The sequence below is a fragment of the Budorcas taxicolor genome, chromosome X (assembly GCF_023091745.1).
Source record: "Budorcas taxicolor isolate Tak-1 chromosome X, Takin1.1, whole genome shotgun sequence".
Lineage (NCBI taxonomy): Eukaryota > Metazoa > Chordata > Mammalia > Artiodactyla > Bovidae > Budorcas > Budorcas taxicolor.
The window spans coordinates 66,302,515-66,329,234 of record NC_068935.1 but is presented as its reverse complement, the minus strand read 5'-3'; positions in this window follow the sequence as shown (position 1 = coordinate 66,329,234).

Here is a 26,720-nt window from a genome sequence, read left to right as displayed (position 1 = left end):
TCCTGGGGGTAAGAGGTGTAGGGACAGTTGGGAAATTGGGATTGACATATACACACTACTATATATAAAATAGATAACTAATAAAGACCTACTGTATAGCACAGGGAACTCTACTCAATACTGTTTAATGACTTATACCAGAAAAGAATCTAAAAAAAGAGTGGATATATGTGTGTGTTTAACCAATTCACTTTGATGTACACCAGTAACATTCACAACATTGTAAATCAACTACACTCCAATAAAAATTAAAACAAAATCATGTACTATGAGGGAAGTTTTCCAAAAGGAAAACACTATGAATTTTAACTGTATGTTATGCATGTCATAATTTTGTCCAGATAGACTTCAACTTTCCTCAACAACCAACCAATGGACTTCCACATGCAGAGCTTCCTGCCTAGACCTCATTAGGAAATGAGATGCAATGGAGAAACCAAGGACCTTAAGGGTGTGTCTGCATCAAGCATTGTGAAATAATTAATTACTGCTGCTTCTGTGATCATGAGAATTCTAGGTGACATTTATGCCAGCCCAGTAAAGCTCATACTGTGACATTAAAAATACCTGGGCTATTACCCCTTATCCAATATAATTTTTCTCTTCTCTCTCTCTCTCCAAAATACCAAAAAATGAATTACAAAAGGCCCTAACACATTTTCTTAGAGCTTTGGAGTCCTTAAGTCTCTAAGATGCTCCCTTGGTCACCAAGGATTTTCATGTTGAATGATAAACCCGGTCCAATTGCCAAGACACTTCATGATGGGAATACCTGAAAATATTGAATGTAGGTAACAGTGGAAAATAGGGAATGTGTCACAATTTTAAGACTTGAGTATAAACCCAGATACAGGAATCAGAAAGCATCAAACCAATTAAATCATCTGCTGCTTCATTTTCTATGTTGAGTTGCTCGATTTTAGAGCTTAAATCTTGTAGTCTCTTAACTTCGTTTTAGATGGAGTCTCTGTTTTGTAGATACATTGAGTTGACCCCAAAGTTTGTAAGATAGTACAGAAAAACCTGAATGAAATTATCAGCTAAACCAATAGAAAAAAACTACTGATTGAAGCTGTGCTAACTTTTTGAAATTTTTTTGCCCCCTGAAAAGAGAAATGACCGAAATCACAGAAGATGATATAAAAGCTTACATGAATAGAGTACTTACCACATTCTAAGTTCTTGTACTATGCATAACCTTGATACTCTATGTCTCATTTAATCCTCAAGACAATTATGTAAGGTAGATAATGTAATTATTTGCATTTTACAAATAAAGAAACCAAGAGTAAGTAAGGTTAAACTGATTTTCCAAAGCTACACAACTTTAAGTGTCAGAGCTAGAATTCAAACCAAGACCTATTTGAGACTTAGGACAATACACTGAAAAAGCATGTCTCATAAGACAGAATAATTCAATTAAAATTTAGTGCTTATATATGGTGTTATTATAAATGAACCTCAAAGAAGTCACCTTCTTAGCATAATAGCCATACCAAACTATTAAATTATAGAGTAATGCAAAACCTAACCCAGACTACCCACTCAGATATGAGGTATTGTTGACAGTCATTTAAAAAAATTATTTTTAATTAGTAGATAATTGCTTTACAATGTGTGTTGGTTTCTGCCATACAACAGTGTGAATCAACTATAAGTATACATATATCCCCTCCCTCTTGAGCCTCCCTCACACCCCCTCATCCCATCCTTCTTGGTCATCACAGGGCGCAGAGCTGAGTTCCCTGGGCTATACAGCTGCTTCCCACTAGCTACCTATTTTACACATGGTAGTGCATATATGTCAGTGCTACTTTCTCATTTCACCCCCTCCCTCCTTCCCTAACTGCATCAACAAGTCCATTCTCTACATCTGCATCTCTATTCCTGCCTTGCAAATAGGTTCATCAGTACCATTTTTCTAGATTATATGCATTAATATACAATATGGGCCAGTTCTTCAGAGCACTGCTGCTGCTGCTGCTAAGTCACGTCAGTTGTGTCCGACTCTGTGCGACCCCATAGATGGCAGCCCACCAGGCTCCCCTGTCCCTGGGATTCTCCAGGCAAGGGTACTGGAGTGGGGTGCCATTGCCTTCTCTGCTTCAGAGCACTAAATACAGTCATATCCCACTCCAGAAACTTTCTTCCTCCCCTTTTAAGAATCCAGTTTCAATTTTTATAGAGACCACATTGTAACACTTTGCTTATTGTATATGCTTCCCTCCTCTTTTCAAATAAAATCTGTCAATGAAATGATGAAGGAAGAAAATAATTCCAACATTCTTACACTAAAGTGTTGAAATCAACAACGTGTTCCTTTCATCAAAGTTAAGGCCTTGTTGATAATTTTTTTTTTTTTTTTGGTTGCACTTGGTCTTCATCGTAGCACACAGGTTCTTAGTTGCAGTATGTGGGCTTTCTCTAGTTGTGGTATGCCAGCTTAGTTACCCGGGTGCATGTGTGATTTTAGTTCCCCAACCAGGGATTGAATCCATTCTCAACCACTGGCCCACCAGGGAAATCCTTTGATATTTCTTTTTAAAGTGTTATGTAGAGTAATTTGTTTATTTTTCTATTACCAATTCTAATGATTAAATTGAATTAAGTTCTCCTTTGATTACCCTGAAATCACTAATATTTATCAGAAAAAAAGACCATGTTTGTTAATTTGTATGCACAGCTAGCTTTTATTATTATTATTTTTTAATTTCTTACATATTTCATGATGGAACACTTCTTATACTTAAGGTTCAATTCAATATTTGTGTTCATAAATGACTACCCAGCACAACAGATGTAAAAATAATAATCCATGTACAAAATATTGCTAACAATACTTCAGTCATCTTTTTGTTTTTTAACTTGAACAATATCCTAACTAATAAAAAAGGCAAAATTCTATAAACAAAGTTTGTCTCAATATGAAGAGTTTTAGTCCTGATTAGTATAGTGATTCTGAGTCATCAATTGCAAGCTAAATTATCATTATCATCATCACTGTGCGGGATGGTTCCAGGAAACTCCTTGAGGAATAGTGCCTAATCAATGCAGATAAGTTCTTCAAACACCCTCTTAATGGTGACCTGAAGGATGCAATGAGTGGAGTTATAAGCAATCTGATTCAATGGCACAAATAAGCTATGTTTCATTTTCTCTACCTTGTGATATAAGACCTGAGTCAAATATTGTTTTTTATAAAGAATTTTACCATGACTTATTTCTTAAGGCCAACAAGTCAAAAAGTCATATGTTGATGCAATTTGAGCAAAAGTTGAGGCAATCACACACTAAACAAAATGTGGCTAATATTAAAAATGACTTATTTTTCCTCCAGGGAGAAAAAATGGTGAAGACCTGAGAGGTGAAGGACATCATTAATGGTGTGGTTGCCAGATGGGAATAGATGGGTTGAGGAGAAAAAAAAAAAATCACTGCACATTGATGAGGAGAGGAAAAGTAAGTTCCAAACTTATTCTGTGCCAAGGAAGTAAAATTTTTCATTTTTGTACAATTCTCTCTAACTAGTAGGGTACAAATGTAATATATATTAGGTAACAAAACTGAGATAAGTTTCAAAACCACTAAGTACTTTTCTGATGAATCAAATACTTGTAAAAATTCATACACATACAAGCTATATTCTCACAATCATGCAACACGTCTATTTCATTAAAGAATACTTAAAGGAAGCTCTCCAATGGATAATTTCCTTATCCATTCATCCATTGACAGACACTTAGGTCAGCCACTTTTTGGTTATTGCAAATAACCCTGCAATGAATATAGTGGTGCATGTATCTTTTCTAGTTAATGTTTTGTTTTGTTTTCTTCACATAAACACCCAGAAGTGGAACTGCTTGATCACACAGTAGCTCTTTTTTCTGTTTTTTTTTTGAAATCTCTGTAATATTTTCCACAGTGGCTTCACCAATTTATCAACAGGGCACAAGGTTTCCCTTTTCTCCACATCTTCACCAACAACTTTTATTTCTTGCCTTTTTGGTAAGAGCTATTTGGCTTTCATTTCCCTGATGATTAGTGATACTGAGCAGCTTTTTGTATACCTGTTAGTTATCTATATGTCTTCTTTGGAAAAATGTCTAAATAGATCTTCTGCCTTTTTTTGCCTGGAGAATCCCAGGGACAGCAGAGCCTGGTGGGCTGCCGTCTACGGGGTCACACAGAGTCGGACACGACTGAAGCGACTTAGCAGCAGCAGCAGCCTATTTTTAATTAGACTGTTTTTTTTTTTTTAACAAAGCATAATATTAGTATCTATAATTGGTGTTGGTTGCAATTAATACATTAATTAATTGTACAATGACTATGGCTGGGTCAACATCCTAACACTGCTTTAAGTTGTCATTTTGTCCGTATAACAATAGTTAACATTATGTGCTAAAGATGGAAAGCCCTGAGATGATTTGATAAACAGATTTTGTAATTCCAGAAAAGGTCTCTCTAGCATTTCGCTGCTTACATTTTTTTTTTCCTTTACGTTGACAAATATTTAACTTGAATTTAATTAAGGTTATAGTAAAAAGAAAGCCAAGACACAAGAAAGTGATAAAACAAATTCAGAAGGTGGAACATTCTATGTAACAAATGACAGGATCTTTTCAGCAAGTCAACTTATTGAAAATTAAAAGAAATGAAACAAATACAAGAAAATCATATTGGATTGGATCTTAATTCACACTGTTCTAAAGAATTCACATTAATTCACATGTTCTAAAGAACATATTCTTGACAACTGCAGGTGAATATGATTATTAAAATTGTTTTTATAGCTAAACTCAACACATTATTCAGATTTTCTCAGTTTATTCCTAATGTCTTATTTTGCTCCAGGAAACTACATATAATATATGTTTTTCAGGCCCTGCTTTGAGATTCTCTAACTTCAGGGGAGTGGTTTGTTGCATAATGTATTCTAATCAAATACAGTACTAGGAAAAAAAAAAGAATTTTACCATGAAATCTCTATATTCTACTGAAGGCAATGTGATTGAAACCATTTTTGTGTTTTCATTTTTTTCATTAATTTTGATAAAATAATTTGCAACATTTGATTTTCTTTTTAAAATGATTATTTGAACCATTTGTCAAGCACTTTTCTCAAAGGCAAATGGGTGCCTTCATGATACCCCTTGGTTTTATTTTCTCAGTACCCATGAGTTCTGTCATGGTGACAGCACATGTATTTTTTTATACTTTATGTATGGCCCATAGTATGTACTTGATAAACACTTGTTGAATGAATAGATAAATAATCTATTAAGTATTCAGATGAAAATATACATTATGGTAGATGTGTCACTCTGTGCAAATTGGCTAGTCTATTAGTTGTCTACATGTTAGTATCTTGAATCTTTTTCTTACTCTGTGCATTCTCCATAGATTATCTTACATATTCTCATAATTGGAGCAGTTACCTCAGTTTATGACCCTCAACTCTCTATCACTTACCCCAGATATTTCTCCTAGGTTCGAGATCAACTATCCAATTGCTTACTGAACATTTCCACTTGGATATTTATCAAACATTTCATATGCAACACATCCATATTTGAACTTATCTCTATCCCCACATTTCAAATTTGTTTTTCTGTGTTCCCTGTCCCAATAAATGCCACCACTGTCTATCTAATTCTACAATTCATAATTTGGGTGTCATCTTTGATTCCTCCTTCATTCTGATCTCCTACATTATCAGGTTGATCCTATAGGTCTAATGAGTCTTCAATTTGTCAATTTCTTTCATTTTTCCCAGTGTGGAATGGAATGGCCTGTTTTTATTATTAAACTTTTTATTATTTTGTATTGAAGTATAGCCAATTAACAATGCTGCAATAGTTTCAGGTGGACAGCAAAATGACTCAGCCATACCTATATGCATATCAATTCTCCCTCAAACTCCCCTCCCATCCGGGCTGCCACATAACATGGAGCAGAGTTCCCTGTTCTATACAGCAGGTCCTTGTGGATTCTCCATTTTAAATAGAGCAGTGTGTGCATGTTCATCCCAAACTCCCTAACTATCCCATGTAACCCTTGTAATCTTTAATGTAATCTTTGATTCTTCTTTCTCCCTAATCTGCTGTATTTAATCAACTACTGAATCAGGTTGATTCTATCTTCTTTTATAGATAAATCTTCAATTTATCAATGTCTTTTAATATTCATTGTCACCACTTTAAATCAAATTACCATCATTTCTTACATGGACTGCTGCAACAATCTCTTAACAGGTCGCCTTTCATACAGGCCATCCTTACTGTAACTTCGCTTCTCCCTAAATTCATTTTCCACACTGTAGCTAAACAGAAATATTCAGCTAATAAATTCAAAAAGCATTTTACTATACAATAACTTATATACCAGTTCATGTGTATCCAACAAGTTTCAGTTTTATTTTCTTCTATTTTGACTTTGTATAAGTACAATTTTCATGCTTACAAAGTATCTCAGACTTCACTTACCCTGGTACTTATATTATATCATAATTGTTGATTTACTGGAACAATGAACTGGTTCCAGACTGGGAAAGGAGTATGTCAAGTCTGTATGTTGTCACCCTGCTTATTTATCTTATATACAGAGTACATCATGAGAAATGCCAGGCTGGATGAAGCACAAGCTGGAATCAAGATTGCCAGGAGAAATATCAATAACCTCAGATATGCAGATGATACCACCCTTATGGCAGAAAACAAAGAGGAACTAAAGAGCCTCTTGATGAAAGTGAAAGAGGAGAGTGAAAAAGTTGGCTTAAAACTCAACATTTAAAATCTAAGATCATGGCAACTGGTCCCATCACTTCATGACAAATAGATGGGGGAAACAATGGAAACAGTGAGAGACTTTATTTTCTTGTGCTCCAAAATCACTTCAGATGGTGACTGTGGCCATAAAATTAAAAGACACTTGCTCCTTGGAAGAAAAACTATGACTAACCTAGACAGCATATTAAAAGCACAGACATTGCCGACAAAGGTCCATCTAGTCAAAGCCATGGTTTTTCCAGTAGTCATGTATGGATATGAGAGTTGGACCATAAAGAAAGCTGAGTGCTGAAAAATTGATGTTTTTAACTGTGGTGTTGGAGAAGACTCTTGAGAATCCCTTGGACTGCAAGGAGATCAAATAAGTCAATCCTAAAGGAAATCAGTCCTGAATATTCATTGGAAGGGCTGATGGTGAAGCTGAAGCTCCAATACTTTGGCTGCCTGATGCGGAAAACTGACTCATTGGAAAAGACTCTGATGCTGGGAAAGATTGAAGGCAGGAGAAGAAGAGGATGACAGAGGATGAGATAGTCAGATGGCATCACCAACTCAATGAACATGAGTTTTAAGCAAGCTCCAGGAGTTGGTGATGGACTGGGAAGTGTGGTGTGCTGCAGTAATGGGGTTGCAAACAGTAGGACATAATTGAGCAACTGAACTGAACTGATCGATTTACTAATCTGCATACCTTCATAGACTGTGAGCTCCTGGAAGGCAGAGGCTTATTTCATATACCTGTCACCTAGCCAGTGCTTGACACATAGTAAGTGCTTAATAATTATTTGCTTTGTGAATAAAAGAAGGAAGAAAGTTTGAAAAATGGAAAGGAAGGAGGGAGGGAGAAGGAATGAAAGAGAAAGAAAGAGAGAAAGAAAGAGCAAAATTAAATCCATCTAATTATTCTGAAAAACGTCATAGGAGGCTGAAAGGCAAAGTAATGGATTATTTAGAAGTCATGGATATCCAGAGTGTATACTTTATTAGAATCAATCAGTTGGAGCAGAAACAAGGAAACTGGCAATGCCTTCAAAAGAGTCTTTTCACGTTAAATTTATGAATAGGACTGGGATTAAAGATGGGTAAGTATTCAGAAGAAAAGGACTTTTTTTTGCTGGGGGCATAGGTTTTATTTATCGTGTTTTTCTTATTGTGTTTTGTTTTTAACTCCAAGTCAAGGCAATAGATGCAAGGTCTTATGATATAGCAAGCAAAGGTGTGTCATATGAGCTGTATCATGATAGTCATCCTTTTGGTCTGGAGACATGAGTCTGCCTGCTTTTTGTCTCCATCCAGAAAGGACTAGTCCTAGCTAGGTTCCTAACAATCTAAGATGTCATAAAGCTGATTGATTTTGAAATCTGTTGAATGATTCATGCGGGCTATAATGGCTTTTATTTGTTCTATCATTTTACATGGTTATTCTGTGATTGGCATTTATGTAAATTGTATATTTAAAGTATGTTTTCTAAGCAAGGACCCCTGATGATTTTAGTAAACATGTTTAAAGATCGTATCTTAAAGTCTGACAGACAAAGCCAGTAATATGTCATGATATCCGTTAGGGGCATGTCAGAGACAAGTGGGAATGAAGGAGGAAGAGAATGACAGATTTAACTCTCTTTTCTCAGTGGAAGCACAGATTCTCAACTGCAGGACTTCCAGGGGGGAAAAAAAAAAAAAAAAAAAAAAATCCCTGTTTTAACTCTTTCACTTCCAGAAAGCAAATAAGGCAGTTACTTGTTTATTTTACTTGGGGCAAGGGGATTTAAAATTATGTAGTTTTATTATCATAAGGATAGCCTTGTTTCCTTCCTTTTTGTTACTCCTGGTCACACTGCATTCTTTGGAAAGAATATCTGAAAATATTAAACTTGGAGCCTCAAGATGGCTTTGTTCCACCAACAAAATATGTCTGCAGTGAGCACTCCTTACAAAACCACAGAAAAAGTATTCACCAGGCACTAGAAAATGGAAGTTTCTACCTATCCATAAAAATAATTCAATCAGAGAAGACCAATGAATATGAACAAATAAATTTAAAAAAGCGAAAACAATAGGAACTTGGCATCTGGATTATTCTGATCATACAGATTCTCTACACTTTTAATATCAAGAAACAAAACTAGAAAGTCTCTTTCTTAAACTTTTATTTGAAAACATTTCTGATTTATTTTCTGACTGCAAATATTTAAGCACCATTTTCAAACTCAAAAATACATAAACAGTAAAACAATACTCACTGTTAAAGTTTTGGTTCAACTGAAAAGTTCAGGCATTTAACCAGTAAGTCTTTGTCTTGCAAAATGTTTCAATTCCTTTTTCCCAAAGTGTGGTTAATCTGACAGGAGGGACTGAGAAGTGGGAAGGATGTTTAATGAGTAAAGTGAAAGAGAAAGAGAGAGATTGAGAGAGAGTTTGCTGAAGAAGCTGGGTTTCCCTTCATGTTTTCTTAGCATTACTTTCTGCTTACTATTTTTCATCAAAATCCATCACCATTTAAAGTAACAATCTATAAAGCTATAAAGTTTCTTTTTTATTTTAAAGTACTTTTTTTAGCATAACACAAATACTGTGAGAACATATTCATTTTTTTATATTTAAATTTATTTATTTTAATTGGAGGCTAATTACTTTACAATATTGTATTAGTTTTGCCATACATCAAAATGAATCTGCCACGGGTGTACACGTGTTCCCCATCCTGAACCCCCCTCCCACCTCCCTCCCCGTAGCATCCCTCTGGGTCATCCCAGTGCACCAGCCCCAAGCATCCTATATCCTGCATCGAACCTGGACTGGTGATTTGTTTCTTATTTGATATTATACATGTTTCAAAGCCATTCTTCCAAACCATCCCACCCTCTCCCTCTCCCACAGAGTCCAAAAGCCTGTTCTATACATCTGTGTCTCTTTTGCTGTCTTGCATACGGGGTTATCTTTATGATCTTTCTAAATTCCATATATATGTGTTAGTATACAGAATTGGTGTTTTTCTTTCAGGCTTACTTCGCTCTGTAAAATAGGCTCCAGTTTCATCCACCTCATTAGAACTGATTCAAATGTATTCTTTTTAATAGCTGAGTAATACTCTATTGTGTATATGCACCACAGCTTTCTTATCCATTTGTCTGCTGATAGGCATCTAGGTTGCTTCCATGTGCTGGCTATTATAAACAATGCTGTGATGAACATTGGGGTACATGTGTCTCTTTCAATTCTGGTTTCCTCAGTGTGTATGCCCAGCAGTGGGATTGCTGGGTCATAAGGCAGTTTGTTTTTTTTTTTTTTTTTCCAGTTTTTTAAAGGAATCTCCAGAGTGTTCTCCATAGTGGCTATACTAGTTTGCATTCCCACCAACAGTGTAAGAGGGTTCCCTTTTCTCCACACCCTCTCCAGCATTTATTGCTTGTAGACTTTTGGATCACAGCCATTCTGACTGGCATGAAATGGTACCTCATTTCACATGGTTTTGATTTGCATTTCTCTGATAATGAGTGATGTTGAGCATCTTTTCGTGTGTTTGTTAGCCATCTGTAAGTCTTCTTTGGAGAAATGTTTATTTAGTTATTTGGCCCATTTTTTGATCGGGTCGTTTATTTTTCTGGAATTGAGCTACAGGTGTTGCTTGTATATTCTTGAGATTAGTTGTTTGTCAGTTCCTTCATTTGCTATTATTTTCTGCCATTCTGAAGGCTGTCTTTTCACCTTGCTTATAGTTTCATTTGTTGTGCAGAAGGTTTTAAGTTTAATTAGGTCCCATTTGTTTATTTTTGCTTTTATTTCCAGTATTCTGGGAGATGGGTCATAGAGGATCCTGATGTGATTTATGTTGGAGAGTGTTTTTCCTATGTTCTCCTCTAGGAGTTTTATAGTTTCTGGTCTTACATTTAGATCTTTAATCAATTTTGAGTTTATTTTTGTGTATGGTGTTAGAAAGTGTTCTAGTGTCATTCTTTTACAAGTGGTTGACCAGTTTTCCCAGCACCACTTGTTGAAGAGATTGTCTTTCCACCATTGTATATTCTTGCCTTCTTTGTCAAAGATCAGGTGTCCATAGGTATGTGGATTTATCTCTGAGCTTTCTATGTTGTTCCATTGATCTATATTTCTGTCTTTGTGCCAGTACCATACTGTCTTGATGACTGTGGCTTTGTAGTAGAGCCTGAAGTCAGGCAGGTTTATTCCTCCAGTTCCATTCTTCTTTCTCAAGATTGCTTTGGCTATTCGAGGTTTTTTGTATTTCCATACAAATTGTGAAATTATTTGTTCTAGCTCTGTGAAAAATACTGTTGGTAGCTTGATAGGGATTGCATTGAATCTATAGATTGCTTTGGGTAGTGTACTCATTTTCACTATATTGATTTTTCTGACCCATGAACATGGTATATTTCTCAATTTTCTGTTTAGTTGATCTATCCATAGGTGTGAGTGGGGTATTAAAGTCTCCCACTGTTATTGTGTAATTGTTAATTTCCCTTTTCATACTTGTTAGCATTTGTCTTACATATTGTGGTGCTTCTATGTTGGGTGCATATATATTTATAATTGTTATATCTTCTTCTTGGATTGATCCTTTGATCATTATGTAGTGTCATTCTTTGTCTCTTTTCACAGCCTTTGTTTTAAAGTCTACTTTTTTCTGATATGACTATTGATACTCCTGCTTTCTTTTGCTCTCTGTTTGCATGGAATATCACTTTCAGTCTGTATGTGTCCCCTGTTTTGAGGTGGGTCTCTTGTAGACAACATATATAGGGGTCTTGTTTTTGTATCCATTCAGCCAGTCTTTGTCTTTTCGTTGGGGCATTCAACCCATTTACGTTTAAGGTCATTATTGATAAATATGATCCCACTGCCATTTACTTTATTGTTTTGAGTTCGAGTTTATACACCCTTTTTTTGTTTCTTGTCTAGAGAATATCCTTTAACATTTTTTTGAGAGCTGGTTTGGTGGTGCTGAATTCCCTCAGCTGTTGCTTGTTTGTAAAGCTTTTGATTTCTCCTTCATATTTGAATGAGATCCTTGCTGGATACAGTAATCTGGGCTGTAGGTTAATTTCTTTTATCACTTTAAGTATGTCGTGCCATTCCCTCTTGGCCTGAAGAGTTTCTACTGAAAGATCAGCTGTTATCCTTATGGGAATCCACTTGTGTGTTATTTGTTGTTTTTCCCTTGCTGCTTTTAATATTTGTTCTTTGTGTTTGATCTTTGTTAATTTGATTAATATGTGTCTTGGGGAGTTTCATCTTGGGTTTATCCTGTTTTGGCCTCTCTGGGCTTTTTGGACTTGGGTGACTATTTCCTTTCTCATTTTAGGGAAGTTTTCAACTATTATCTCCTCAGGTATTTTCTCATGTTCTTTCTCTTTTGTCTTCTTCTTCTGGGACTCCTATGATTCGAATGTTGGAGCATTTAATATTGTCCTGGAGGTCTCTGAGATTGTCCTCATTTATTTTAATTCATATTTCTTTTTTCCTCTCTGATTCATTTATTTCTACCATTCCATCTTCTACTTCACTAATCCTATCTTCTGCCTCTCTTATTCTACAATTTGTTCCCTCCAGAGTGTTTTTTATCTCATTTATTGTATTATTCATTATATATTGACTCTTTTTTATTTCTTCTAGGTCCTTGTTAAACCTTTCCTGCATCATCTCAATCCTTGTCTCCAGGCTATTTATCTGTGCTTCCATTTTGATTTCACAACTTTGGATCATTTTCACGATCATTATTTGGAATTCTTTATCAGGTAGATTCCCTATCTCTTCCTCTTTTGTTTGGTTTGGTGGGCATTTATCCTGTTCCTTTCCACTCAGTCATGTCCGACTCTTTGCGACCCCATGAATCACAGCACACAAGGCCTACCTGTCCATCACCAACTCCCAGAGTTCACTCAGACTCACGTCCATTGAGTCAGTGATGCCATCCAGCCATCTCATCCTCTGTTGTCCCCTTCTCCTCCTGCCCCCAATCCCTCCCAGCATCGGAGTCTTTTCCAATGAGTCAACTCTTTGCATGAGGTGGCCAAAGTACTGGAGATTCAGCTTTAGCATCATTCCTTCCAAAGAAATCCCAGGGCTGATCTCCTTCAGAATGGACTGGTTGGATCTCCTTGCAGTCCAAGGGACTCTCAAGAGTCTTCTTCAACACCACAGTTCAAACGCATCAATTCTTCGGCAGTCAGCCTTCTTCACAGTCCAATTCTCACATCCATACATGACCATAGGAAAAACCATAGCCTTGACTAGATGGACCTTAGTCAGCAAAGTAATGTCTCTGTTTTTGAATATGCTGTCTAGGTTGGTCATAACTTTTCTTCCAAGGAATAAGGGTCTTTTAATTTCATGGCTGCAGTCACCATCTGCAGTGATTTCGGAGCCCCCCAAAATAAAGTCTGACACTGTTTCCACTGTTTCCCCATCTATTTCCCATGAAGTGATGCTGGGTATTCCTCTGTCTCTTCATCTTGTTTATATTGCTGAGTTTCCCGTGGCCTTTCTGTATTCTCACAGTTTGAGGAGTTCTCTTTATTGTGGAGTTTCCTCGCTGAGGGTGGGGTTATATCAGTGACTTGTCAAGGTTCCTTGGTTAGGGAAGCTTGTGTCGATGTTCTGATGGGTGGAGCTGGATTTTTTCTCTCCAGAGTGCAATGAGGTGTCCAGTAATGAGTTATGAGATGTCAATGGTTTTGGAGTAACTTTTTACAGCCTGTATATTGAAGCTCAGGGCTGTGTTCCTGTGTTGGTGGAGAATTTACATGGTATGTCTTGCTCTGGAACTTGTTGGCCCTTGGGTGGTGCTTGGTTTCAGTGTAGGTATGGAGGCGTTTGTTGAGCTCCTGTTGATTAGTGTTCCTTGGAGTCAGGAGTTCTCTGGTGTTCTCAGGATTTGGACTTAAGCCTCCTGCTTCTGGTTTTCAGTCTTATTTTTGCAGTAGTCTCAAGACTTCTCCTTCTATACAGCACCGTTGATAAAATATCTAGGTTAAACATGAAAAGTTTCTCCACAGTGAGGGACACCCAGAGAGGCTCACAGAGTTACATGGAAAAGAGAAGAGGGAGGAGGGAGTTAGAGGTGACCCGAATGAGATGAGGTGGAATCAAAAGAGGAGAGAGCAAGCTAGCCAGTAATCACTTTCTTATCTGTGCTCCACAGTCTGACCGTTCATAGATGTTCACGGAGTTATACAGAGAAGAGAAGAGGAAGGAAGGAGACAGAGGTGGCCAGGAGGATAAAAAGGGGGAAATCAAAAGAAGAGAGACAGATCCAGCCAGTAATCAGTTCCCTAAGTGTTCTCCACCATCCGGAACACGCTGTTGATTGACAGAGTTGGGTAGAGAAGAGAAGGGGGAGGGAGGAAACAGAGGCGACCTGGTGGAGAAAAAGGGGAGTCCAAGGGGGAGAGAGCACTGAAGCCAGTAATCTTGCTCCCAAGTGAAAGTGGGTACTGAAGATTGCATTCTTAAAGGTACAAAATTGATAACAAATATCAAAAAGCAAACATTGAAAATCTAGAGTAGAGGTTGTATTTTCAAAAATACAATATTAAAGAAAAGAAAAGAAAAAAAAAACAGGACAAAGTCACAAAAAGTATTATATATATATATATATATGAAGTTTGCTAAAAAATAGGGTCTTTGTTTTTGCAAAGTAATAGTAGGTTATAAAAATGAAAATTAAAGGAGTAATAGAGTATTTAAAAATTGAAAAAAAAAGATCATAAAAATAGTAAAAATATATCTAGGACTCTCTCTTGTGTTGTTGTGGGCAGTGTGGGGTCAGTTCATTTTCGGATAGTTCCTTGGTCTGGCTTATATTTCTCAAGATCTATAGGCTCCTTCCTATGTAGTTGGTACTAACAACAGGCTTTTAAACTATTGCACCTGTCACTTCCAAGGCAGTTCCCTCTGTTTTAGCTTCTTCTGTTTGTTCATCTCTTCAGTGCCTGATTTCCACCCTGACACAAAAGGGGTGGTGGTGGACACTTTTTTAGGCTCACTTGTTCAGTTGTGCTGTGGGGAGGGAGGGACGCTGCAAACAAATAACACTGGTGTGTGCTCACAGTGTCTCAGTCACATTGGGCCAGTCCCCGCTCACAGTGTGTGTGCTTTCCTTGCCCACACTGCTCAGGCTCTAGGTTGCTGTGCCGAGAACTGTCTGAGGCTGGCCCTGGGCTGCATGCACCTCTCAGGTCTAAGCGGCTCAGGTTCAGGCAATCAGGTAGTCCCCAGAGGTGCAGACTCCATTGGGCCTGCGTTTTGTGCCCTTCCCAGGTCCGAGCAGCTCAGGTGATGAGGTGTTTGGCGAGCACGGTCACTGTGACTTATTGTCTCCCCTGTCCGTGCGACTGGATTTTCTGGGTGTACAACCAGAGCACCGTCTCAGGTGGATGTTGACCATCCAGAACTCCAAAAAGTCATAGTTAGCAAAGAAGCCTGCTTGCAGTTTGATAGATAATGTCTCTCTAAGGCTGCAATTGCTCCCTTCTGGCTCTGGCTGCCTGTCACCTGAGGGGGATGGTCTGCAGCCGGCTATCTCTGTTCACTCTTTTGTTCTGTGTGTGGACCTGACAGTGTCTTCAGTTCAGTTCAGTGGCTCAGTCGTGTCCGACTCTTTGCAACCCCATGAATGGCAGCACGCCAGGCCTCCCTGTCCATTACCATCTCCCGGAGTTCAATCAGACTCACGTCCATCAAATCGGTGATGTCATCCAGCCATCTCATCCTTGGTCGTCCATTTCTCCTCCTGCCCTCAATTCCTCCCAGCATCAGAGTCTTTTCCAATGAGTCAACTCTTCGCATGAGGTGGCCAAAGTACTGGAGCTTCAGCTTTAGCATCATTTCTTCCAAAGAAATCCCAGGGTTGATCTCCTTCAGAATGGACTGGTTGGATCTCCTTGCAGTCCAAGGAACCCTCAAGAGTCTCCTCCAACACCACAGCTCAAACGCATCAATTCTTTGGCGCTCAGCCTTCTTCACAGTCCAACTCTCACATCCATACATAACCACAGGAAAAAACATAGCCTTGACTAGATGGACCTTAGTCGGCAAAGTAATGTCTCTGCTTTTGAATATACTATCTCGGTTGGTCATAACTTTTCTTCCAAGGAGTAAGTGTCTTTTAATTTCATGGCTGCAGTCACCATCTGCAGTGATTTTGGAGCCTACAAAAAATAAAGTCTGACACTGTTTCTACTGTTTCCCTATCTATTTCCCATGAAGTGATGGGACCGGATGTCATGATCTTCGTTTCCTGAATGTTGAGCTTGAAGCCAACCTTTTCCCTCTCCTCTTTCACTTTCATCCAGAGGCTTTCTAACTCCTCTTCACTTTCTGCCATAAGGGTGGTGTCATCTGCATATCTGAGGTGATTGATATTTCTCCCGGCAATCTTGATTCCAGCTTGTGTTTCTTCCAGTCCAGCGTTTTTCATGATGTACTCTGCATAGAAGTTAAATAAGCAGGGTGACAATATACAGCCTTGACGTACTCCTTTTCCTATTTGGAACCAGTCTGTTGTTCCATGTCCAGTTTTAACTGTTGCTTCCTGACCTGCATACAGATTTCTCAAGAGGCAAGTTAGGTGGTCTTGAATTCCCATCTCTCTCAGAATTTTCCACAGTTTATTGTGATCCACACAGTCAAAGGCTTTGGCATAGTCAATAAAGCAGAAATAGATGTTTTTCTGGAACTCTCTTGCTTTTTCCATGATCCAGCAGATGTTGGCAATTTGATTTCTGCTTCCTCTGCCTTTTCTAAAACCAGCTTGAACATCAGGGAGTTCATGGTTCACATATTGCTGAAGCCTGGCTTGGAGAATTTTGAGCATTACTTTACTAGCATGTGAGATGAGTGAAAGTGTGTGGTAGTTTGAGCATTCTTTGGCATTGCCTTTCTTTGGAATTGGAATGAAAACTGACCTTTTCCAGTCCTGTGACCACTGCTGAGTTTTCCAAACGTGCTGGCATATTGAGTGCAGCACTTTCACAGCATCATCTTTCAGGATTTGAAACAGCTCAACTGGAATTCCATCACCTCCACTAGCTTTGTTCGTAGTGATGCTTTCTAAGGCCCACTTGACTTCACATTCCAAGATGTCTGGCTCTAGATTAGTGATCACATCATCATGATTATCTGGGTCGTGAAGATCTTTTTTGTACAGTTCTTCCATGTATTCTTGCCACCTCTTCTTAATATCTTCTGCTCCTGTTAGATCCAGACCATTTCTCTCCTTTATCAAGCCCATCTTTGCATGAAATGTTCCCTTGGTATCTCTAATTTTCTTGAAGAGATCTCTAGTCTTTCCCATTCTGTTGTTTTCCTCTATTTCTTTGCATTGATTGCTGAAGAAGGCTTTCTTGTCTCTCCTTGATATTCTTTGGAACTCTGCATTCAGATGCTTATATCTTTCCTTTTCTCCTTTGCTTTTCATTTCTCTTCTTTTCACAGCAATTTTAAGGCCTCCCCAGATAGCCATTTTGCATTTTTTTGCATTTCTTTTCCATGGGGATGGTCTTGATCCCTGTCTCCTGTACAATGTTATGAACCTCATTCCACAGTTCATCAGGCACTCTATCTATCAGATCTAGGCCCTTAAATCTATTTCTCACTTCCACTGTATAATCATAAGGGATATGATTTAGGTCATACCTGAATGGTCTAGCGGTTTTCCCTACTTTCTTCAATTTAAATCTGAATTTGGTAATAAGGAGTTCATGATCTGAGCCACAGTCAGCTCCTGGTCTTGCTTTTGCTGACTGTATAGAGCTTCTCCATCTTTGGCTGCAAAGAATATAATCAGTCTGGTTTCGGTGTTGACCATCTGGTGATGTCCATGTGTAGAGTCTTCTCTTGTGTTGTTGGAAGAGGGAGTTTGCTATGACCAGTGCATTCTCTTGGCAAAACTCTATTAGTCTTTGCCCTGCTTCATTCTACATTCCAAGGCCAAATTTGCCTGTTACTCCAGGTGTTTCCTGACTTCCTACTTTTGCATTCCAGTCCCCTATAATGAAAAGGACATCTTTTTTGGGTGTTAGTTCTAAAAGGTCTTGTAGGTCTTCATAAAACCGTTCAACTTCAGTTTCCTCAGTGTTACTGGTTGGGGTATAGACTTGGATAACTGTGATATTGAATGGTTTGCCTTGGAGATGAACAGAGATCATTCTGTCATTTTTGAGATTGCATCCAAGTACTGCATTTCAAATTCTTTTGTTGACCATGATGGCTACTCCATTTCTTCTGAGGGATTCCTGCCCACAGTAGTAGATATAATGGTCATCTGAGTTAAATTAACCCATTCCAGTCCATTTTAGTTCGCTGATTCCTAGAATGTTGACGTTCACTCTTGGCATCTCTTGTTTGACCACTTCCAATTTGCCTTGATTCATGGACCTGACATTCCAGGTTCCTATGCAATATTGCTCTTTACAGCATCGGATCTTGCTTCTATCACCAGTCACATCCACAACTGGGTATTGTTTTTGGTTGGCTCCATCCCTTCATTCTTTCTGGAGTTATTTCTCCACTCTTCTGCAGTAGCATATTGGGCACCTAATGACCTGGGTGGTTTCTCTTTAGGTATCCTATCATTTTGCCTTTTCATACTGTACATGGGGTTCTCAAGGCAAGAATACTGAAGTGGCTTGCCATTCCCTTCTCCAATGGACCACATTCTGTCAGGCCTCTCCACCATGACCCACCCATCTTGGGTTGCCCCGTAGGCATGGCTTGGTTTCATTGAGTTAGACAAGGTTGTGGCCCTAGTGTGATAAGTTTGACTAGTTTTCTGTGAGTATGGTTTCAGTCTGTCTGCCCTCTGATGCCCTCTTGCAACACCTACAGTCTTACTTTGGTTTCTCTTACCTTGGCGTTGGGCATCTCTTCACGGCTGTTCCAGCAAAGCACAGCAGCTGCTCCTTACCTTGGACGAGGGGTATCTCCTTACCGCCACTGTTCCTGACCTTCAACGTGGGATAGCTCCTCTAGGCCCTCCTGTGCCTGTCCAGCCACCACTCCTAGGGTTGCTCCTCCAAGCCGCTGGCCCTGGCCTCGGCCGTGGGTGGCTCCTCCCAGCTGCCGCCCCTGGCGTCGGGCTCAGGGTGGCTCCTCAGGGTCACTGTCCCTGGCTTCAGGTACGAGGTGGCTTCTCCTGGCCGGCCCTGATCTCGGACATGGGGTGTCTCGTCCCGGCCGCCACTGGCCTCGGATGCAGGGTGTCTCCTCCCGGCCACCGCTGACCTCGGACATGGGGTAGCTCCTCTCAGCCACCACCCCTTACCTCAGATGCAGGGTAGCTCCTCTCAGCCATTCCTGCACCATTGCAGCCTGGCACTCTAGGCTGCTGCCCCTGACCCGGACGTGGGGTAGCTCCTCTTGGCCGTGCTTTGTGAGCCGGCTCAGAGCTGCCTGCACTTAGTGTCTTAGGTTAGGGCTTTTCACGTGGTAGCTATCCAACAGTCTGGTTTGCGAGCCTAAGTTAGTTCACTCAGATTGCCCTTGGGGCATTCAGACCCAGTCCTTACTCTAATCAATGCAGCCTGCACCTCCCTGCCCAGCTCCTGCTTGCTAGTGGTAGGTGCAGGCATCCGTGCTGCTTCTCCGCTGGGGAGTTGCCATTAGGCACGTAATCTGTGGGTCTTAATTATTTATTTATTTTTCCTCCCAATTATGATGCCTGCTGAGGTTCCAAGGCTTGCCACAAACTCAGCAGTGAGAGTGTTTCCTGGTATTTGGAAACTTCTCTCTTTTTAAGACTCCCTTCCAGGGAAAGAGCTCCATCCCAACCTCTTTTGTCTTTTTTTTTTTTTTTTTTTTTTTTGTCTTTTATATTTTTTCCTACCTCCTTTCAAAGACAATGGGCTGCTTTTCTGGGTGCTGATGTCCCCTGTCAGCATTCAGAAGTTGTTTTGTGGAATTTACTCAGCGTTTAAATGTTCTTTTGATGAATTTGTGCAGAAGAAAATGGTCTCCCCATCCTATTCCTCCGCCATCTTAGGACCACTCCCCTGAACATATTCTTATTGTAGAAAATTTAAACACTACAGACATATATCCTGTAAAAAGTGGCAGGTCTGTTAGACATGCTCACCCCATCCGAATCCACTCTCCAGTAGGAGTTATTGCCAGCAGTTTGGTGTTTATTGTTCCTATCCATTTTAGAAAGCATTTTTGTATCTTAAAAAGTAGTATACTTCCAAAAAGCAAGGATCATGTTTATGTGTTCTTTTATTTTTAGCCAGAACTTCATACACTGCAATCCCACTGTAAAGCTTTTTGTTTCATTTTGCAGAGAAATTTTGTTTGAGACACATTTACATTAGTTTCTCAGGCAATGAAGTACCAAGAAGACCTCCACAGAAGGCTGTTTCAATTATCAAACCATTTTGTTTGGATCCAGAAGAACAATGGGCTATTATATGCCTCAATATAAATGTTATGAATTAAGTGTGCACAACACATATTTTTGATTGATACCAGAAATAAATTCTTCTCAGTATGTCTACTCAGGCAGAGCATAGAAGAGCAATTACATAATGACTTTCATCAATTCTCTATGAATGCTGGTTCTTAAATTAAATGACTTAATCCCTCATTTAATGAGCTGCTGGCAGGAGGAATTTACAAAAAGAGACTTGCCTCAAGTCTCTTCTTTACTGTAGCTGATCAGTTCAGTTCAGTTCAGTCATTCAGTCATATCCAACTCTTTGCAATGCCATGAACTGCAGCATGCCAGGCCTCCCTGTAAATCACCAACTCCCAAAGTATACCCAAACCCATGTCCATTGGATCAGTGATGCCATCCAGCCATCTCATCCTCTGTCGTCCCATTCTCCTCCAGCCCTCAATCTTCCCCAAAATCTTTTCCAAAGAGTCAGCTCTTTACATCAGGTGGCCAAAGTATTGGACTTTCAGCTTCAACATCAGTCCTTCCAATGAATACCCAGGACTGATCTCCTTTAGGATGGACCGGTTGAATCTCCTTGCAGTCCAAGGGACTCTCAAGAGTCTTCACCAATGCCACAGTTCAAAAGCATCAATTCTTCTGTGCTCAGCTATTTTATAGTCCAACTCTAACATCCATACATGACTAAAGGAAAAACCATAGCCTTGACTAGACGGACCTCTGTTGACAAAGTAATGTCTCTGCTTTTTAATATACTATCTAGGTTGGTCATAACTTTCTTTCCAAGCAGTAAGTGTCTTTTAATTTCATGGCTGCAGTCACCATCTGCAGTGATTTTGGAGCCCCCAAAAATAAGTTAGCCACTGTATCCACAGTTTCCTCATCTATTTGCCATGAAGTGGTGGGACCAGATGTCATGATCTTAGTTTTCTGAATGTTGAGTCTTAAGAAAGCTTTATCACTCTCCTCTTTCACTTTCATCATGAGGCTCTTTATTTCATGGTGGTGTCATCTGCATTTCTGAGGTTATTGATATTTCTCCTGGCAATCTTGATTCCAGCTTGTGCTTCCTGCAGCCCAGCTTTTCTCATGATGTACTCTGCATATAAGTTAAATAAGCGCAGGTGGCAGCGGCGAGCGGGCGCACTAAGCACGGCCGAAAGGAGCTACCCCACGTCCGAGGTCAGGGGCAGCAGCCTAGAGTGCCAGGCTGCGATGGCGCAGGAATGGCTGAGAGGAGCTCCCCTGTGTCCGAGGTCAGGGACGGCGGCCGAGAGGAGCTACCCTGGGCCCGAGGTCAGTGGCGAGGAGCTACCCTGCATCTGAAGTCAAGGGCGGCAGCCAGGAGGAGACACCCCGCGTTCGAGGTCAGGGGCGGCGGCCGAGAGGAGCTATCCCACGTCCAAGGTCAGTGGCGGCTGGGAGGAGACACCCTGTGTCCGAGGTCAGGGCGGCAGCCGGGAGGAGCTACCCCGCATCCGAGGCCAGTGGTGGCTGGCAGGAGACACCCTGCATCCGAGGTCAGGGGCGGCCGGGAGAAGTTACCTCGTGCCCGAGGCCAGGGGCTGTGACCGTGAGGAGCCACCCACGCCCGAGGCCAGGGCCGGTGGCCTGCAGTAGCAACCCTAGGAGTGGTGGCTGGACAGTCACAGGAGGGCCTCGAGGAGCTATCCCACGTTGAAGGACAGGAACTGCGGCGGTAAGGAGATACCCCTCATCCAAGGTAAGGAGCAGCTGCTGTGCTTTGCTGGAGCAGCCGTGAAGAGATACCCCACACACAAGGTAAAAGAAACCCAAGTAAGATGGTAGGTGTTGCAAGAGGGCATCAGAGGGCAGACACACTGAAACCATATTCACAGAAAACTAGTCAATTTTATCACACTAAGACCACAGCCTTGTGTAACTCAATGAAACTAAGCCATGCCTGAGGGGCAACCCAAGATGGGCAGGTCATGGTGGAGAGGCCTGACAGAATGTGGTCCACTGGAGAAGGGAATGGCAAGCCATTTCAGGATTCTTGCATTGAGAACCCCATGAACAGTATGAAAAGGCAAAATGATAGGATACCTAAAGAGAAACTCCCCATGTCATTAGGTGCCCAATATGCTACTGGAGAAGAGTGGAGAAATAACTACAAAAAGAATGAAGGGATGGAGCCAACCAAAAACAATACCCAGCTGTGGATATGACTGGTGATAGAAGCAAGATCTGATGCTGTAAAGAGCAATATTGCATAGGAACCTGGAATGTCAGGTCCATGAATCAAGGCAAATTGGAAGTGGTCAAACAAGAGATGCCAAGAGTGAACGTCAACATTCTAGGAATCAGCGAACTAAAATGGACTGGAATGGGTTAATTTAACTCAGATGACCATTATATCTACTACTGTGGGCAGGAATCCCTCAGAAGAAATGGAGTAGCCATCATGGTCAACAAAAGAATTTGAAATGCAGTACTTGGATGCAATCTCAAAAATGACAGAATGATCTCTGTTCATCTCCAAGGCAAACCATTCAATATCACAGTTATCCAAGTCTATACCCCAACCAGTAACACTGAGGAAACTGAAGTTGAACGGTTTTATGAAGACATACAAGACCTTTTAGAACTAACACCCAAAAAAGATGTCCTTTTCATTATAGGGGACTGGAATGCAAAAGTAGGAAGTCAGGAAACACCTGGAGTAACAGGCAAATTTGGCCTTGGAGTACAGAATGAAGCAAGGAAAAGGCTAACAGACTTCTGCCAAGAGAATGCACTGGTCATAGCAAACACCCTCTTCCAACAACACAAGAGAAGACTCTACACATGGACATCACCAGATTGTCAACACCGAAATCAGATTGATTATATTCTTTGCAGCCAAAGATGGAGAAGCTCTATACAGTCAGCAAAAGCAAGACCAGGAGCTGACTGTGGCTCAGATCATGAACTCCTTATTACCAAATTCAGATTTAAATTGAAGAAAGTAGGGAAAACCGCTAGACCATTCAGGTATGACCTAAATCATATCCCTTATGATTATACAGTGGAAGTGAGAAATAGATTTAAGGACTTAGATCTGATAGATAGAGTACCTGAGGAACTGTGGAATGAGGTTGGTGACATTGTACAGGAGACAGGGATCAAGACCATCCCCATGGAAAAGAAATGCAAAAAAACAAAATGGCTGTCTGGGGAGGCCTTACAAATAGCTGTGAAAAGAAGAGAAGTGAAAAGCCAAGGAGGAAAGGAAAGATATAAGCATCTGAATGCAGAGTTCCAAAGAATATCAAGGAGAGACAAGAAAGCCTTCTTCAGCAATCAATGCAAAGAAATAGAGGAAAACAACAGAATGGGAAAGACTAGAGATCTCTTCAAGAAAATTAGAGATACCAAGGGAACATTTCATGCAAAGATGGACTCGATAAAGGAGAGAAATGGTCTGGATCTAACAGGAGCAGAAGATATTAAGAAGAGGTGGCAAGAACACACGGAAGAACTGTACAAAAAAGATCTTCACGACCCAGATAATCATGATGATGTGATCACTAATCTAGAGCCAGACATCTTGGAATGTGAAGTCAAGTGGGCCTTAGAAAGCATCACTACGAACAAAGCTAGTGGAGGTGATGGAATTCCAGTTGAGCTGTTTCAAATCCTGAAAGATGACGCTGTGAAAGTGCTGCACTCAATATGCCAGCAAATTTGGAAAATTCAGCAGTGGTCACAGGACTGGAAAAGGTCAGTTTTCATTCCAATTCCAAAGAAAGGCAATGCCAAAGAATGCTCAAACTACCGCACACTTTCACTCATCTCACATGCTAGTAAAGTAATGCTCAAAATTCTCCAAGCCAGGCTTCAGCAATACGTGAATCGTGAACTCCCTGATGTTCAAGCTGGTTTTAGAAAAGGCAGAGGAACCAGAGATCAAATTGCCAACATCCGCTGGATCATGGAAAAAGCAAGAGAGTTCCAGAAAAACATCTATTTCTGCTTTATTGACTATGCCAAAGCCTTTGACTGTGTGGATCACAATGAACTTTGGAAAATTCTGAAAGTGATGGGAATACCAGACCACCTAACCTGCCTCTTGAGAAATCTGTATGCAGGTCAGGAAGCAACAGTTAGAACTGGACATGGAACAACAGACTGGTTCCAAATAGGAAAAGGAGTACGTCAAGGCTGTATATTGTCACCCTACTTATTTAACTTATATGCAGAGTACATCATGAGAAACGCTGGACTGGAAGAAACACAAGCTGGAATCAAGATTGCTGGGAGAAATATCAATCACCTCAGATATGCAGATGACACCACCCTTATGGCAGAAAGTGAAGAGGAACTAAAAAGCCTCTTGATGAAAGTGAAAGAGGAGAGCGAAAAAGTTGGCTTAAAGCTCAACATTCAGGAAACGAAGATCATGGCATCCGGTCCCATCACTTCATGGGAAATAGATGGGGAAATATTGGAAACAGTGTCAGACTTTATTTTTTTGGGGCTCCAAAATCACTGCAGATGGTGACTGCAGGCATGAAATTAAAAGACGCTTACTCCTTGGAAGGAAAGTTATGACCAACCTAGACAGCATATTCAAAAGGAGAGACATTACTTTGCCGACTAAGGTCCATCTAGTCAAGGCTATGGTTTTTCCTGTGGTCATGTATGGATGTGAGAGTTGGACTGTGAAGAAGGCAGAGCACCGAAGAATTGATGCACTTGAACTGTGGTGTTGGAGAAGACTCTTGAGAGTCCCTTGGACTGCAAGGAGATCCAACCAGTCCATTCTGAAGGAGATCAGCCCTGGGATTTCTTTGGAAGAAATGATGCTAAAGCTGAAGCTCCAGTACTTTGGCCACCTCATGCGAAGAGTTGACTCATTGGAAAAGACTCTGATGCTTGGAGGGATTGGGGGCAGGAGGAGAAGGGGACGACAGAGGATGAAATGGCTGGATGGCCTCACGGACTCGATGGACGTGAGTCTGAGTGAACTCTGTGAGATGGTGATGGACAGGGAGGCCTGGCGTGCTGCGATACATGGGGTCGCAAGAAGTCGCACACGACTGAGCCACTGAACTGAACTGAAGCAGAGTGACAATATACAGCCTTGACGTACTCCTTTTCCTATTTCGAACCAGTCTGTTGTTCCATGTCCAGTTCTAACTGTTGCTTCCTGACCTGCATATAGGTTTCTCAAAACACAGGTCACGTGGTCTGGCATTCCCATCTCTTTCAGAATTTCCACCTTTTATTGTGATCCATATAGTCAGAGGCTTTGGCATAGTCAATAAAGCAGAAATAGATGTTTTTGTGGAACTATTGCTTTTTTGATGATCCAGCAGACGTTGCCAATTTTATCTCTGGTTCCTCTGACTTTTCTAAAACCAGCCTGAACATCTGGAAGTTCTTGGTTCACGTATTGCTGAAGCCTGGCTTGGAGAATTTTGAGCATTACTTTACTAGCATGTGAGATGAGTGCAATTGTGCGGTAGTTTGAGCATTCTTTGGCATTGCCTTTCTTTGAGATTGGAATGAAAACTGACCTTTTCCAGTCCTTTGGCCACTGCTGAGTTTTCCAATTTGCTGGCATATTGAGTGCAGCAGTTTCTCAGCATCATCTTCCAGGATTTGAAATAGCTCAACTGGAATTCCATCGCCTCCACTAACGTTGTTCATAGTGATGCTTCCTAAGGCCCACTTGCCTTCACATTCTAGCATATCTGGCTCTAGGTGAGAAATTATACCCATTGTGATTATCTGGGTCATGAAGAAATATTTTGTACAGTTCTTCTGTGTATTCTTGCCACCTCTTCTTACTATCTTCTGCTTGTTATGTCCATACCATTTCTGTCCTTTATCGATCCCATCTTTGCATGAAATATTCCCTTGGTATCTCTGATTTTCTTGAAGAGATTTCTAGTCTTTCCCATTCTATTATTTTCCTCTATTTCTGTGCACTGATCGCCTAGGAAGGCTTTCTTATCTCTCCTTGCTATTCTTTGGAACTCTGTATTCAAAGGGGTATATCTTTGCTTTTCTCCCTTCTTTTCACTTTTCTTCTTTTCACAGCTATTTGTAATGCCTCCTCAGACAGCCATTTTACTTTTCTGCATTTCTTTTTCTTGGGAATGGTCTTGATCCCTGCCTCCTGTTCAATGTGTAGGAGATTTTTGGAGATTACGAGTGAAATGACATAAAACATACAAGACATACAAAAGACAGACAGGACACCACTCTGGCCAGAGGAACAACTGGGCAAACTAATTGCCATTTATTATTATAAAGACCTCCTTAGGCAGAATTCCAGACTGTAAGACTAAGCCTTTTTAGTACAGTGCAGGTGCATACATGTTATCGTATAGCAAATGGGAGTGAAATCTCTGTCTACTGAAGAGTCTGCCCAAAGCCCTCATCTCCTTCTTATCTCAAGCAGGAAATGCTCCCTCATTTGCAAGGGACCATTAAACTCAAGGCTGTGTCCAGACTCTTTGGCAGAACGCCTCGTATGCAAGGACGCTCAGTCTGAGCAGAGAGACCCATTTGCAGGC